Source organism: Eptatretus burgeri, chromosome 16 (assembly GCF_056783735.1).
Source record: "Eptatretus burgeri isolate ZD-2024b chromosome 16, Ebu_testis_v1, whole genome shotgun sequence".
Taxonomy (NCBI): domain Eukaryota; kingdom Metazoa; phylum Chordata; class Myxini; order Myxiniformes; family Myxinidae; genus Eptatretus; species Eptatretus burgeri.
The window spans coordinates 14275987-14292341 of NC_140976.1; the positions used below are offsets into that span (position 1 = coordinate 14275987).

The 16355-nt window shown below is 40.7% G+C and overlaps 1 protein-coding gene and 1 long non-coding RNA gene across 8 annotated transcripts in view; one reads left to right on the top strand and one right to left on the bottom strand.

Moving 5' to 3' along the window:
- The window catches only part of LOC147010561 (SAM and SH3 domain-containing protein 1-like), a 378167-nt gene that overhangs the window by 181022 nt on the left and 180790 nt on the right, over positions 1 to 16355 (bottom strand). The window lies entirely within an intron of this gene.
- The window catches only part of LOC147010562 (uncharacterized), a 35678-nt gene that overhangs the window by 2605 nt on the left and 16718 nt on the right, over positions 1 to 16355 (top strand). For all 4 annotated transcript variants that reach the window (XR_015052194.1, XR_015052198.1, XR_015052195.1 and 1 more), the window contains one exon: positions 13195 to 13284. This is a non-coding gene — a long non-coding RNA (uncharacterized LOC147010562). The remainder of the gene's footprint in view (positions 1 to 13194; positions 13285 to 16355) is intronic.

Sequence of the window (16355 nt, forward strand, 5' to 3'; positions counted from 1 at the left end):
CAGAGTATGGTGCATCGGATTGGATATATACATATATACATACATACATATATTTGTGGTTGGGAATATTATCACAGGAATCCATATTATCCCATCCAAGCTGTCGTTTATTAAATGACTCGACATTTCGAACTTGGTACCATATATTTATTACGTACTGTATGCAAAAATGGTAAAATTTGTGTACACGACACCCTTTCCCTCACCATTTGCCGTTTCCCTCCTTTCCTAATGTGATTTTCCTTCTCTCTTCACCCTCTCACATTCCTTCCCTTTTTTTATATTCACTATGATAATTCATTACACCTCCCTTTATATGTAGGGGGAGGCTTATTGCTGTTGTTAATTTGTTTCTACAATTAGCGCCCCCAATTTTTAATGGGTACCCCAGAGTTTATTTGACCCCTCGGAGTACTCAACCACCATTTAGGTTTTTCTCCCTTTTTCTGCCAATCTCCAAGCTGTATCTCAGATCCGGCTGGGATTTTCAGAATGAAATTTTGCATCAATAATATGAAAAGAAAGTATGCAGGATTGACATAGATTTTTTGACATTGACCTAATTTTAAGGTCATGACCTAATTATAGACACGAGCTAAACCCGCGCTCCATGCGAAGTTTCTAAAGTGAGCGTTCGTTAGGACGTCAATATATCCAGTGTTCACAATGTGATTTATCGAATTTCTTTATAAACAATGTTTATTGTTACATTTTTTGTGTCAAATTCACCTTCTGAGGTAGTCAGCATGTACAGAAGAGGGTTTTACATTGCAGATGCTGTTTTCTCAGAGTGACATTACACCTCTCAGCGGTGACGGTCTGTCGACGACAGGCGTAATGACGTCAGCGAATGACCAATGATGTCATTATGCCTCTCAGCGGTGACGTCACACGTCGCCATGCAAACGAATGTAAAAATTAGAAAATCGCCAAAAATTCCCAAACCTGTCCGTCTGGCACGATCTAACATAGCCTATGCTGTACATTAGACCACAGAGCACCCGCATGCTGAAAGTGGCGACAATCCGTCTGGCAGTTTTGGAGGAGATACGTCCACAAAATATGGCTTAGCGTATTAAATCAAAAATTTAAACATTTTTCACGATTCGACTAAGGTTTTTCTGATCAGAATGAAATCGCCCTTCTAGATAGCCGAGCGTAATGTGCATTTACTCTTAATTTACATCATACACCTTCGGGTTAAAGGTCAAGGTCAAATGGTGGTGGAAAAAAAAATGGCGGGTTTTTTTGTCATAGCTCGATTTTGCCAACATGAAATCTCAAAGACCACTTCACCTTCCAAGATGTTCTTGCATCAAAATAGTGTACCTACACTGAAGTTGTGCACCTGATATATGTTTTGTGTCTTTGACCTATTTTTTAGGATTGTTCCCTCATTAACAGAAAAACACCTTTTTGATCATGACTTGAATAATTTACGTTCGATGTTAATGATGTTGAGTTTTATGGATAGACTAGTGTAAAAGCCTCTTAAAAATGGATAGACTAGTAAAAAATAAAATAACTCCAACCCATAAATGATGGGTTTAAGTTATTTTATTCGAAATAGTCAGAGACTGGAAGATATGATGTTTCGTCGCAAGAAACGTTTTTTTTAAACATTGCATGTAAAAATGTTACCCTATTTTCTATATTTTCTAGGATGTTTCATTTTGATGGTACAGCCTTGTGAGCATGCCAAAGTCTGAAGCCTCGGTCTATGTCAGGAGTGCTTATATCTTCTTTATTTATTAGACATCCTACAGATGTAAATGAACACTGGTTTTACTATGTGCGCATTACACATTACATGCAGCGAATTTCAACTCCCTGTGCCGTGTATTTATTGTTTTTAAAAAATTTTTTATTTCAGTTTCTGTACACCATTTCTGAACACTACATCTGTACATACTTAATTGCTCTTTTAAGGAAAATATTTTTCGAGTTTTTTATCCTCAAAAATATATCGTAGTGAACACACAGTCATGTTAAAAGATTGGCTTTTAAAACCCAACTGAAATCGTCCTTATGAAGGGGGACAGACAAATACACGTACTATATTTTATATAGGTAGATTGTAGATGGAGATACATTTTCTTATTTTACACTCTATCCCTAAACGTTGAATGTCATGGTTGTACGGTGGTGCGAAAAAAATATGGCTATGATTGGATCACGGGCCAAGGGTCAGTCACAGGTGATCACCCAGGGTAAACTGGGGGAGGCTTACCCTTGGCGATCACTTTGTGATCACAGATATCTACTATATAAATGGCAGTCCTTCTGTCTGTCTGTTTGTTTGTAACCAATAAGCTCCTAGACCAGTGAACCGATCTTGATGAAACTTTACACACATATAGACCTAACATTCAGCTCCAGGATGTGCTCAGTGGCTTTCCATAAAAATGAAAAATATATATTAAAAAAAATAATTTATATAAAAAAATGGCTTTCGAATAGTGCGCCGGCGTATTAATCGTAACAAAAGGCTTCATGGTTAAAAACGCTAGGGTTTTTTGAAATACAAAATGTTCGTATTCGTTGACTTTTTAAACATACACATTCTCCTCCTGTTATTTGAATTCTCAAACTGCACGTGCACGGCAACAGCTAACTGCTGATAGATCTGCTCATGAAAGAGTCAGGCAAGCTGAGTCAGCTGCAGAGAGAGAGAGAGAGAGAGAGAGAGAGAGAGAGAGAGAGAGAGAGAGAGAGAGAGAGAGAGAGAGAGAGAGAGAGAGAGAGAGAGAGAGAGTCGTCTTACTGCTGATATAATATCTGCTCATGAATGAGCCAGGCAAGCAGAGTCGGCTGCAGAGAGAGCGTCGCCTAACTACAAATAGAGCGTCACACCGACGGGCGAGAGAAGCACAAAACTCACGTTCCAGCTTTCTAGGTCCGGGCTTTGGCAGGACATCAAGGACTGTTGCCACTGCTGCGAGAAACATTGAGTGGCTCAAGGCTGCCTTCAACTATGACCTATCTGAGGATTACGGCAGCAGAAAGCCTTCCTTCCATAAATCTGAGGAATAAAAGAAGCCTTCCTAATTTTCTCCATACAACTAATGCCTCAGTCTAACTAGCGTGAGGAAAATAGGGCAAATTTCCCGGGTATTACCGGGTACTTCAGCTAGTCTAGTATAAATTGAAGTTTTATTCCTGTGTGTATTCAACCCTCCGTGTGAGTGGTTAATCCACTCATTTTGATAATGATATCTATGGGCTGTAAAACCTTAATTTTTCGTCCATATAAAACTTGTAGTTGGGAAGATCTATATTAAAAACTCAAGACACCACCAACTAGTAAAACTGCCTTATCAGGAAAGTTCAGTTCTGATGTTTTAAACACCTAGTAATTGTCATATCGGGCATGCAAATTAACCTGAGCCTTATCTATTGAGCAGCTGCACTAGTTTGTGGTGCCTTCAGTTTATAATATTTACCTTTGTTGGCTTTCATTCTATCTGCTTATATTTATTTACCCTGTGCACATGAAGCGAAAAGCGGGGTTAAACAATTGGTTCACTCTGTCTGTCTCTGTCTAGAAACGTCAGTTTATGATCAAGGAATAAAGTAACTTCAATTGAATATTTTATTTTGAACACAAATCAGAACATGAATCAGAAAACAAACCTGCAGTTCAATAGTACTTTGGCTCTGAATTTGGCCTGAGCACACATTCGCAAAGAGGAGTGAGATAATATTTTTATTACTCTGTCTGCCTGTCTGGCAGTCAATCAAAATTGAAAATCATTCCAAACGGGAAACCGTATTTTTAAGGACATCATAAAGGACACAAAAAACAGGCACGAATAACTAATGTAACATGTTTGATATGGTGGTGTATAAGACACTGCATCAACTATGGTAAACTTCCAATATACACACACACACACACACACACACACACACACACACACACACACACACACACACACACACACACACACACACACACACATATATATATATATATATATATATATATATATATATATATATATATATATATATATATATATATATATATATATATATATATATATACACACACACACACACACACACACACACACACACACACAACCTTTAAAATCTTGTATATTTGAACACTAGAGAACACAAGTCATTCTTTTCAGCACTTTTAAAATCCTTCCGTTTAGCAGTAGTTGGACAAATATTACAGCATTTTACATCATCACGACCAATCAAATTTGCCCCCCTTGCAGACCCCACCTATGTTCTTGTTTCTCAAGACTGCATGGTGTCGGGTGTTCTATGAACTCTAGTTTTTTTATTGTATGATTTTGTATTTACTCATTTTCTTCTTTCTGTTTCTCCCCATTTTATGCTCTCCCCCCCCCCCCCGATGAAGCTGCCAGAAGCATTTTGTTTTTGGGAGGTCCATCTGTTTGTCCGTCCATCAGTACATCCGCCCATGCTAATTTTCTCTTTTCTTCACAACCTCTTACCCAATTGACATGAAATTTCCATCATCAGTGCGACTACTCATGTTGAATATTTTAATGATAATTATGATGCCATAGGTCTCATGTTGTGGAAGCCATGTTGTCAAAAAAGAAAAACTTTGGACCTCTGCATCTCCGAAACCACTCCATGGAAAATATTGAAACTTGGCACATGTCAAGAACGCCCCGTGGGAAACAAATGTGATTTTTTGATGATGTCATAGGTGGCTTCGTTATGATGTATTTGCATTTCATAGGTGTATGTTTGATGATTGCACACGTCAAACGCTTTGTGTGATCAGTATGAAAATTGAGGGTCATCTTGGGCTAAATTGTATGGGGGGGGGGGGAATTGATGACTTCATCAGTCATGTGGTTCGGCAGCCATTTTTATTTAACGTAGAAACCTTCAAAAATCTTCTTCTCCAAAACAGCTGAATAGATCGAGGTGAAACTTTACAGGTATGATGGCCTATCCATGAGGAACAAAAAGTTCCCCACCGATGATGTCATAGGTTACATGGTTTGGCAGCTATCATTTTTTGAAGAAGAAGTAAAAAAGACATCAAATGTCATAGCCCCCGTTGTTTTAGTCATTTTGCTGTCTGGAGTTAAAGGGCCAGCCCATATTTATGTACAACTAAAATGGCTGCCAGTCTTTCAGTCGGCCATCTTTGATCAGATCACAAAATAAAGTGAGTTGCACGTGTATGTCATCATGTACTGTGCTTGTGCCAAGTTTGAACAAAATCGGACCATACTTGTCGGAGAAATGGTTGGGGACACGTTTAAGTAGCAAAATGGCCGCCAGTAAACCATCTTGGATCTGATCTTGAAAAAAAAATGACGTGTATATGTAAACCATCATTCATTATCTGTGTGCCAAGCTTGAACAACATGGGTAAAAGCATTTCCGAGAAATGGTTGAGGGCATATTCAACATCGAGTTTTCCACAACTTAAATGGCCACCAGTTGGCCATCTTAGATCTGATCTCGAAAAAGAATTGACGTGCATAACATATTCCATCATGTGTTTGCCTTGTGCCAAGTTCAAATAAAATCAGTGCATGCATGTTGAAGATATGGTTGCAGACCACGCACAGACACGCATGCACCGACATGAAAATTGAGACCAAATCCATATAGGCCATGGGCCAATCACCCAAAATGGACTTCTCATTACCATCTCGGGTGGCAAAGGTTGACTGTACTTTTTGGAAAGATCTTTGTCTGGGCCAACTTTTTGGGTATGATTGCCACTCCAAATCGGTAGCTTTATTGTAGTTTTTTGGGAAAATAGGCATTTTTGGGGTAAAATCGTGTTTTTTGAAATTTCAACTGTAGAAAAAAAACCTGCAACAAAACAACATATTTGAGACTTGGAATAAATAGCTATGTAAAGTACAACCATTTAGGTGTGCTTTGTGTTGGGTTTCAATCGCCGGTTACCATGGCAACAGCCATTTTAAGGTTAAAAAAAAACAAAAAAACATGGTTTTTGATAATGAAACTTTAAAAATTCATATCTCAGAAATGAAAAATGATTTTTGAACCTTTTAATCGATAAACACATACTGATGCATCTGGGCAGTTTTTAAATTCCAGAGTATGAGGGTAGGTTTAAGATAAATATATCCTTTTAGGGTAAAAACATCACATTTTGAATTGCATTTCTCAGTAAATGGAGAGAAAACCCAGTTTTTTGAGCATTTTAAATATTTCTCAATTTTATAAAGTATCAAAAGTCCACTTATCACTGTAGATGTATTAGCATACTAGGTTGGATGAGATACCTAGTTCAAATATATTGACGTTGCCATGGAAACGACCAATTTTGGGATAAAACACATTTTTTGACGGTGAAAGTTTAAAAATCCATAACTTGGTAGAAATGTAATATTTTCGAGCAATTTGAACGCTAGCTACCACCCTGACACCCTAAGGTGTTTGTTCAATAGGTAGAATAACCTGCACAGGAAACATTGAGCTGATTCATGTAACTGTCATGAATAAGTCATGTAAAGGCAGCTGTCATGTAACTGTCTTAGATTTACATTCCCTGATCGCTATCATCATCATCACTTTCATCATCTGCATATACGGTTACGTCTGTGTCTGCTTCGTCATCCTCATATTGGTTGTCACACATCTGGTTTTTACACATCTTAGTGCATTTCAGTCCATTTTGGATGCACGTACAGTCCTTTCCATCACAGTGGCGTACACAGCTACAGCTCATGAGCTCCAAGACAGCTGATGGAGCTTGGGGACCAGTCATCCAGAGAATCTCAAGGTCACCACTGTCATCTGTAGACCATCCACAATCTGTTGGTGGGATTACTTCAGGAGTGCATTAAAGGGATCTACGCCATATGGCTGCTTGGTAATTTGCCTGCTTGGCATGCTGGAACAGGCAATCCCTGCATGGTGGCAATTGTGCTGAAATCATGTTGCCCCTCTTTGATGTGAAGAGCTGATAACGACAATGGTTGACTTCACCTACAGCTCTGTTAGAAACATAGAGATGGCAGGTGAATGCTTCAAGCTTTGCAAACAGTTCATGACCGTCCAAGCTCACTGAAGCACTGCTGATAGTCCACGGTCTTCTTGGTAAGTTTTAGTGCATTCAGTTTTCCCTTTCCAGCAAATGCACTGACTGTATCGCACCCCGTAAAGGCGTGCAAGCCAATTAAGGCCTTGCAGACATCTTCACCAAGGGCGTTGGCAATCTTGGTTATGTCAATGTACTTTTGCCGAGTTTCTGTTCCAACCTTCTGAGACATGGGTGAACAGATGATTTTGCTGAAACCAATGCAAAGTACCAGAATGTCCGTGTCTTCAGCAGTTATCACAATAGCGTTGCACCCATTTTCTGCTGCTCTGCTGGCATGCAGAAAGATACGAGTGTCTGCCTCTTCCTGAATAGACTTCATTTCAATGACTTCTTCCCATTGGTCCTTGACAAGCTTGAAGCATCGTTCCTTGCATGTAACGTACAGAACTTTCATTCCCAGTTTGAGTCGGTTCTCTGGCCTTTTATATTCATCTACGACGAATCAGATGAAACAGGTTTTGTTTGATGAACTGCGCAATAATTTCCGCCATTGCCTAATTTTGTGCCTTCGACTGATATTCTTGAACTCTAGACCCTCCGTTGCTCCACGATTCGATCTTTCTGCATTCTTTATAGATTGTTTGCGGTACACGTCAAAAACTACGTCGATTTGTTGGCTATTTTCACCTTCATGAAGTGCATGAGCCAGGCAAATGTCTGCAACTTCTGCGAAAGTCTGATTGTCCCATTTCAAGCGCTAAACTAAACTCATTCCATCGATAATGGTTGCAGACGGTCTAGGGATATTCTAGGTTACCATGCCATCATTGGTCAGCGCTTTGGCGAGAGCAGCTTTGTTTGTTTTCCTCAAGGACCCCTCAGACATTGCTCAGGACCATGGAATGGGCTCCAGAGGGTGTCCTAAGACTTCCTGCAAATCAAGGTGACGACTCTCAGCAGCAAGAATCATGTGGGCGAACAGTTGTCTGTCAGCCTGAAGGATTACCTCTTTACCATCTGCCTTTGTCACACGCTTCTTTTTAATTAGGTTGGAGAAAGTTTTCAGGTTTTGTTTCGAGATTTTGCCGTGGAAGGCTTCAACTGGAGGTGTTGCTTCTTGCTGGTTCTCCTTGAAAGTCTTATATGATTCAGTACCAACCTCATGCGCTCTTGTCAGGTCGTTCTTTATGTCAGGAGTAGCTCGCCGTCCAGTTGAAATACTTGTAAGCTCAGGCTGGTTTCCGCTCATTGGGTTTACCCAGTCAATCTCAAGCAGATCTACCAGTGCCTTGGTATCAGCATTATCCTTTTGGATTCGTAGAGCATGTAGATCCGATTGCGAAAACGTTGGACTTGGTTGTCGCACCATGTCACGCATCTGACGTAATGCTGTGCTGCGATACTCTGCAGTCATGTAGTATCGGCTAAGGGCTTTGAATCTGAGAGTAAACCCTTTCGGACCGCCGGGTGTTTTCGTGTCCCTATTGACAGTCTCTTCTATCGTCTGGTCAGCGGGAATTTTACCAAATGGATTTTGTGATCCTCGCTGGACAGAAAAACCTCCATTTAGCATATGAGCGTAGATTTCTGGGTGGCTTGTTGGGAACTGGGACATATGAGCATAGTACACTGGTAACTAACGGGCATAGTTGATTTTATCGTAAGCAAATGTCCAGGGGATTGCCTCTTTAATGCAGTACAGATGCAAAAGCCAATCTCCCTCACTTGATGCACTTATCAAACCCAGAAGAATCTCCACCATGTCTAAGTACGACATCCAGAATCTGGCCAAGTCACCATTTCGTCCATCTCGCAGTGCTTGCAAGAATGTTTCAAAGAGATGGAGAATGCGTTTTACACTAGGCTTATGGACAACTGTATTGAAGGAGTCTTCATTGATATCCTCACTCGACTCCTCGGTGCAACGGAGGGCATCATCTAAGAGGTGGCAGTCAGCAGTATCATATGTGGTTGTCAACCATGGGAGAAATTCCTTCCATTACAGTAGTAGTGTTGCTTCATAGACCAGCTTGTGAAGTCCAACAGCTCAGTTGTACTGTCGCCCGTACATCACTGCCTGCACAGAGCCCTCTACGATTAGGCCAGACTCGACAGTAACTTCTCGCAGACCAGCATCCTGGAATCGCTTGCCTATGATAGACAGAAAATTCATCATGGTGTGGAAGTCTCCCATGCGGAGAACAAGACCGTCAAATCTGTCTGGATGCTTCCAAACGATCTCTGCAGCCTTCGCATAGAGTGCTTGGTCGAATACGAGAACCAAACTTGGAAGCTGTAATTGAACCCGGATTCTTTGAGACCGAGTTAGTATCTCCAAAACCGTAGTCATCTCAGTTGCTGGTGCGTTAATTGGCGGCAAGTAGCTGATCTTGTTCGGACTAATGGTGGTTTCACCCCGTGTCAGGATGTTGAACCCCGTCCAGTTTGGTGCTTGGCGATTCTGCAGGCCAAATAGTACCCAAATTCGATTCTTTCTCTTGGCATCCTCAACCGAATTAAGTGGATCCACCTCTAGAGATTTGACAGGTGCCGGACCAACTCGTTCTCCAGCATTGTACTGTGGAAGTAGTGATTCTTCTATGTCGATCGATCTTTTTTTGCTCTTCACGACAGGTGCGCTTGATTCTTTTGGTAAAGGGCCAATAAACCTGTCCTGGATGATAATGCCATTGACGCGATGGGAGGTACCACCACCACTCAGAGTCTCTTCGAGTTTATCTATGTTGTCCCACACAAGAGTAGTAATCATAGAGATCAGAATGTTTGCCGGAAGAATGACGTTGTTGGTGCTGTCAGACAGCGAATGCAACTTCTGCATACACAGCGCCGTCTCTCTCTGTTCCATCATGGAGTACGAAATACAGTGTCCAAGGCGGTTGAGAATTTGAATCAGCTCAACGTTTCCTGTAAGGCACTTCACAACAAGAGCCATCAAAATATGCTTTGGCGGGCGCTGACGACAGTTAGTGACAGCATAGATCAGATCTTGGCCAATCGAACAAATCTGTCTTTCGGCACAACTAGTCACATTTGACTCGCCTTCTTGACCAACTATTAACATTTTCAGAAAGTGTTTCACGGCATCAGGTATATTTGCAGTTTCGGCTCCAAGCTCTGAGGGTTGCGGCGGCCATTCAGCCATTAGTTCCTGCCTTTTTATGTCACCTCGCAATAGCAGGGCGGCCCTTGATAGCTCTGCCATAGAATTACTTTGTGTAGCCAGCAATGTTTCAACTTTCGTTCTAAGTTCGATGATGCTGCAGGCAAGTTCATCCCTTGTCAAGGTGTCAGGGTAAACCAAGACTCAGCGACCGTGGTTTCGGACGAAATGGAGTGACTCACCAAACTCACTCTCCAATTTTCGACGCATATGTGTCTTAGTTGAGTCGCTGATCTCGTTGAAACCGTACGAGTTCATCAGTGAAATTAAATGGGATGTCAAATCAGTGAGGTGCAGAACCTTTGGATTTGGAAATATTTCGTTCCTGATGAAGTCAAATAACTCTTTGTAAGCAGTAGTTTCAGCTGATTCATAGAGAGTTTCTGCTGATGCCTTACTGGTTGCGGCAATTCCACTCTCCGAGGTAGTCGATGCCTTTGTATACTGCCGGTAGCAGGACCTATGGTAATGTGCTTCAGCTGCAACAATCTCTCGACTGACTATGCTAAGAATCTTATTGTCCATTTTTCGCACAGCAGCTTGTCTGACAGCTGTGTCCGCTCGCAGCTGTTTACACTGCACAAGGGTTTCCTAAGAACGCTGTCCTTTCAAATATTTTGCAACTTTATCACAAAATATGCACTTTGCCTCGTACATGCGAGATGAGACAGCCCCTTGCCTTGGTGTCCCATGTCGGCTGGGTTGCTCGTGTATGTCTGTTTTCTCACATGTTAGTCCATTGAGGTCCTTTTTGTTGGTAAACACAGAACGGCACCTGCGATGATATTTCACTGGTGCAATCTCTCCTTCGGATAAACCTTTTGCAGCAGATAATGTTTCTCCATGACCTCGAATTTCTGCAGCCTTTAACAGAGTTGTCCATGAACCGAAATCTATTGGTGACACAAGATCAGTGTCGTCATCAGTGCAGTGGATAACACAGTCGGGATGTGGCCGCTTTGGGGGAGGCAATGACTCTTCCATGATCAGTCAGTCACCTGAAAAGAAAAAAAGATGTAAAAACACTGTGTAATATTTAAATACACTTCACAATGGTTTCTCCACAAAATTACCGTTGACATGGAAACGTCAGTCTAGTTCAACTTATTGATTGCCATAAGAGAGAATTCATATAAATTGTGAGCCAAAATGGACTTTTGATATATGGTACGATTGAAAAATCTTTAAAACCAAAGACTTCTCAAAATCTCTGCTTTGACAATTTTATCGAGGAATGCTATAGAATAGTTGATGGTTTCACCCTAAAACGAGATAGTTTGTTGCCAACCTGCCCTATACATTGAAATAAACAACTTTCTGTGTGCATCGGGGTGGTTTTAGCCTTCAGATGTATGAAAAATATTATTTCACTTGCAAGCTACGAATATTTCAACTTTTACCATCAAAAAACGTGTTTACCCACAAAATTGATCGTTTCCGTGGCAACGCCAATCAATTTGAACGAGGTAACTCATCCAACCTATACTAGTACATGTAAAGTGATATATAAATACATGTAGACTTTGGATACTCTGTGAAGTTGATAAAATAAAAACAGTCTTCTTATCTCAAAAAATGGGGTTTTCTGTCAGATTTGCAAGAAATGCAATTCAAAATGTGATGTTTTTACCCTAAAACGATATATTTATCTTAAACCTACCCTCATACTATGGAATTCAAAAACTGCCCTGATGCATCGGGATGTGTTTATCGTTTAAATGGTTCAAAAATCATTTTTCATTTCTGAGATATGAATTTTTAAAGTTTCACTATCAAAAACCATGTTTTTTTATCCTAAAATGATTGTTGCCATGGTAACCGGCGATTGAAACCCAACACAAAGCACACCAAAATGGTTGTACTTTACATCGCTATTTATTCCAAGTCTCAAATATGTTGTTTTGTCACAGATATTTTTTCTACAGTTGAAATTTCAAAAAACACGATTTTACCCCAAAAATGCCTATTTTCCCAAAAAACTTCAATAAAGCTACCGATTTGGAGTGGAAATCATACCCCAAAAGTTGGCCCAGACAAAGATCTTTCCAAAAAGTACAGCCAACCTTTGCCACCCGGGATGGAAATGATCACCCATCTGGCCCATGGCCTAATAAGCCCCATTTGGGACGAAGTCCAACGGGGGGGGGGTAATAAACCTTTGAAAATCGTCTTCTACAGAACGGCTTGACAGATCGAGGGGAAACTTCATCCACATGTTCACCATGCCTTGGGAATACCGGAGTGTTCACGAATAATTAATAGGTCACATGGTCTGGTGGCCATATTGGATTGAATGGAAATCTTTTTAAAAAAATTTATCTTGAACCACTTCATCAATCGATGTGAAACATCACAGTTATGATGTCGTAGTCATGTGGAATATCTGTTTTAAATTTCAACCTGATCAGACACATGGTCTGGCAGCCAGGATTATTTAATAATTTGAATCTGAGTTTAGGGATTTAATCAAACTTGGTGTATGTATAATGATGTAATAATGAGGGCAGAGGCATATCTGGTGGCATTGTGATGTCAAAAATGCCGTTCTTGGTTTATTTTTTTCATACTTTTTCTTATTTTTCTCTTTGTCAGTACAGACTTTGGATTTTTTTCAACACCCTTTCATTCATGGTTTACTTCGACTTTGAGTTCGGGATTTTTTACACGAGATTCCTATTGACCATTTTGTCTTGTTAATGGAGCCATTAAGGCAGAACCAGATTATTTGTAAATTTAGTGTAAATATATTCGTGTAAATGTGATGTGAATATATATAACCATTTCACACTGCCCTTTTTGGATGGTGATTTATAAAACAACTGCTTTCTGGATGTGTCTTGCCTTTCCTAAATCTTAATTTGTTTCAATTTGCCACCCACACCTTGCGTATGTCACAACTAGATGGCCCCATACATCTTTTTATCTTATGAAGTAAGAGATAGTTTTTTTCAACTTCTACAGTAGTCCAATGCAACACTTGTTTCAACAGACACAAAGATCCAGCCAAACATAGGAGAGGTATTCAAAATGGTTTTGCCCCCATCCATGAAGTCCTCCACCAGAAGAATATGGCACAAATGTGAGTCCTTTTTAAAAATGGAATCCAGTGTCACACCCCCTCCCCCATCCCTCTCACCCCCCCCCCCATCCACGAGCACTAGCTGAGTCGGTTTTTATGCAATTGTGGTACAATTCATGGTTTTGGCTCCGAAGCCTCTTAAAAGGGGAAGACTGTTTGACCCTTCTTCATATGTTCTTCTGACCACACGAATTATTATTATCTTCCCATTATTATCCAGCATAAATCTCAACCTACGTGAATAGACAGGCGATCAATAAACCAAGCTGTACAAATAGATCGGTGATCAATACAAGCGGCTAATCAAAAAAAATCAAAAAGCGATAAATTGACAGAGCGAAGTGAAAGAGACGTTAAAATACATGAGCATCTCGTGACAGCTTCAGTGAGTAAAATCGGATGTCCTCTGCACAGTACAGAGATAAGTTATGGTTTAATATCTGCATGAGCATACCGCATTGCCGCAGCTGTACACGGGTGAACATTTGGCCCCTCTCCGCCATCCCTTGGCCACTCTCCCGTTTCCTGCCATTGAGTTGTACGGACAGGATGGAGAACCTTAATCACTGGGTCACTTCAGATGGACCAGGAAACCAGGGTATTTTTGGCGTTCGTTCTTATATTCTTGCATCTTGCTTTAACACTGTACTTACTGTTCCTCTATTCAACAATTATCATTACATTCTTACTAATTTTTTCATTTGCTTTCCTTTCTCATTGTGGTATTTTATAATATTTAGGTTTTATTCCTCATGGTTTTCTTCTCACATTACAAAAGCAAAAGAATTGAAGAATGGTTGACCCCACCTCTCACCCTCCCTTTTCTGCCTCCACTCTTCTCCCTTCCCTTTACATTTTGCTTTACCACCTTTCCCATTATTCTCCTGCCTTACTATTCTCACCTCATGACACTCACCTAAATGACACTCACCATCATTATAAGTGAATAAGAAGATGAAGGAGGAAGAGATTTTGCTTTGGTGTAAATTAACCGCGTAGCGTATCGCTGCATGCATGTATGTGCAGCACGTTATATGCTGTGTGTATGTATTTGTGTGTACGTGTGCTATGGTGTGCATGTACGTACATTCTGCGCTGCTGATTGTGTATTGTTGGACGGACGCATGCAGGCACGCCGAGACTGAGCTCCTTTTATATTGTAGATTTTTAAGCCAGAGTGGAATGAAAATAAGGAAGAATCCTTTTGGATGACTCATTTAACATGTGCAGTTTTTGTTATTCCTTGTGCCCTTTCTCAACACTTTGGCTTCAACTTACGTCCATGGCATTGAATGTTTCATGTTATTCAGGATACATGTCGAAAAACTAAAATTCGACTGGGGCTTCTCAAGGAAAGCGGTATAAGCACCGCAGAGTTCGAGATGAAACTGTGGGAAGATGAATGTGGGACAGGTTGGGAGGTAGAGGTCGAGGTAGAAGAAGGAGAGGTTGAGTCGAGGAATGATCAGGCAGTTGTGGGTTGGACTGTTGGAGGATTTATTGCAGGGGGAGTTGACTAGTTGGCAAACTGTGCACTTTGCATTCCAACAAAATTCCATTTTTTAATCCTCTTGAATGTTATGAATTCCAAGGGATGGCGCTCGCTGTCGTCCTTTGGGCTATCAAACGTTTTAAACAGCCCCTGCACTTTGTTAGATAAGTTTCTAAATTTAGTCATGTGTTACTTGCGGACAGCTCTTCAGATTGCACGTGCTGGAATGATAGCAGGGAATTTGGCTTTGGTTCCATGAAGTTGGCCTCGCGAATAAAGACAAAGGTCAAATACTGACCTGTGGATGCAGGAGTAAGAAAAAATGCAGATGGTCATGTCATCGTGACACAAGAAAAATTGGTTAACGATGATGCACAAGCATAAAAGATGTACCAGAAGGACTATTTTCATATGAAATGCAACGTATTGTAAAATAATGTTGTTTGCTCCGCTACCGGAGATGGACTGAGGTTATGTTTTTACTCCTGTCTGACTGTGAGCAGGATATCTTGAAAAAGTTATGGATGGATTCGGACGAAACTTGGTGGCAATGTTGTGTGTGTGTGTGAAAAGGACGAAGTAATTCCATTTTGATGAAAATCCAGATCCGGATATGAGAATCTTTTAGTTTTTCAAGTGATTTTTCACCATTAAGAGACGGAGCCAAAAACAATATATAGTATGATATCTCAAAAAAATGTGGACATGTTATGACAAAACTTGGTGGATGAGTTAGGTGACAAAAGTAAGCTGATTCGATTTTGGTTCAGATCCAGATGCAGATCTGGCCTATCAGTGGGATACAAAATAAAACTGTTCAGCCTGACGGAGGTACGTGCTCAACTGAGTGCTGTTCCATTTGTTGTTATTATTATTATTATCCCGTCCCCCACTCAGCGGGAGATGGGGTTTTGCAATCACTTGTGTGTGTGTGTGTGTGTGTGTGTGTGTGTGTGTGTGTGTGTGTGTGTGTGTGTGTGTGTGTGTGTGTGTGTGTGTGTGTGTGTGTGTGTGTGTGTGTTTGTGTGTGTGTGTGTGTGTGTTTGTGTGTTTGTGTGTGTGTGTTTTTGTGTCTGTCTGTCTGTCTGTCTGCGTGTCTGTGTGTCAGTTCCGTAACTCTTTTACCATTTGAGCTTTGTCATCAAATTTTCAATAAAGCTTTATTATGAGAATACGGAGAAGACAAATTAATAATTTGATCAAAAGGCCAAAGGTCAGCGTCACATAAAATCGTCAATTTTCATACAATTGACCTGAAATTTATTATTTGTCAGGTCAGGTCAGATTATATCTGTGACTTGCTACAGGTACCATGTAAACCTATACCAACATGTTCCATGGACGGGTTGTAGGCGACTAAACCGTCTCCCACACCAAGTTTCTTGGTAAGGAGGGTGTATAGTATGGACACACCGGAGGATGAGAAACAACACCTGTCAAAGGGGAGAGGAGCTCCTTGTGAGCCCGTAATCATATGGCCATGAGCCAATGGCCATCCATATCTACTGCCCAACTGTGTCTGCGGATGTCCACCTGCAGTTGGGTTACTTTATATTAGGAGGTTGGTGGCAGGATTTGC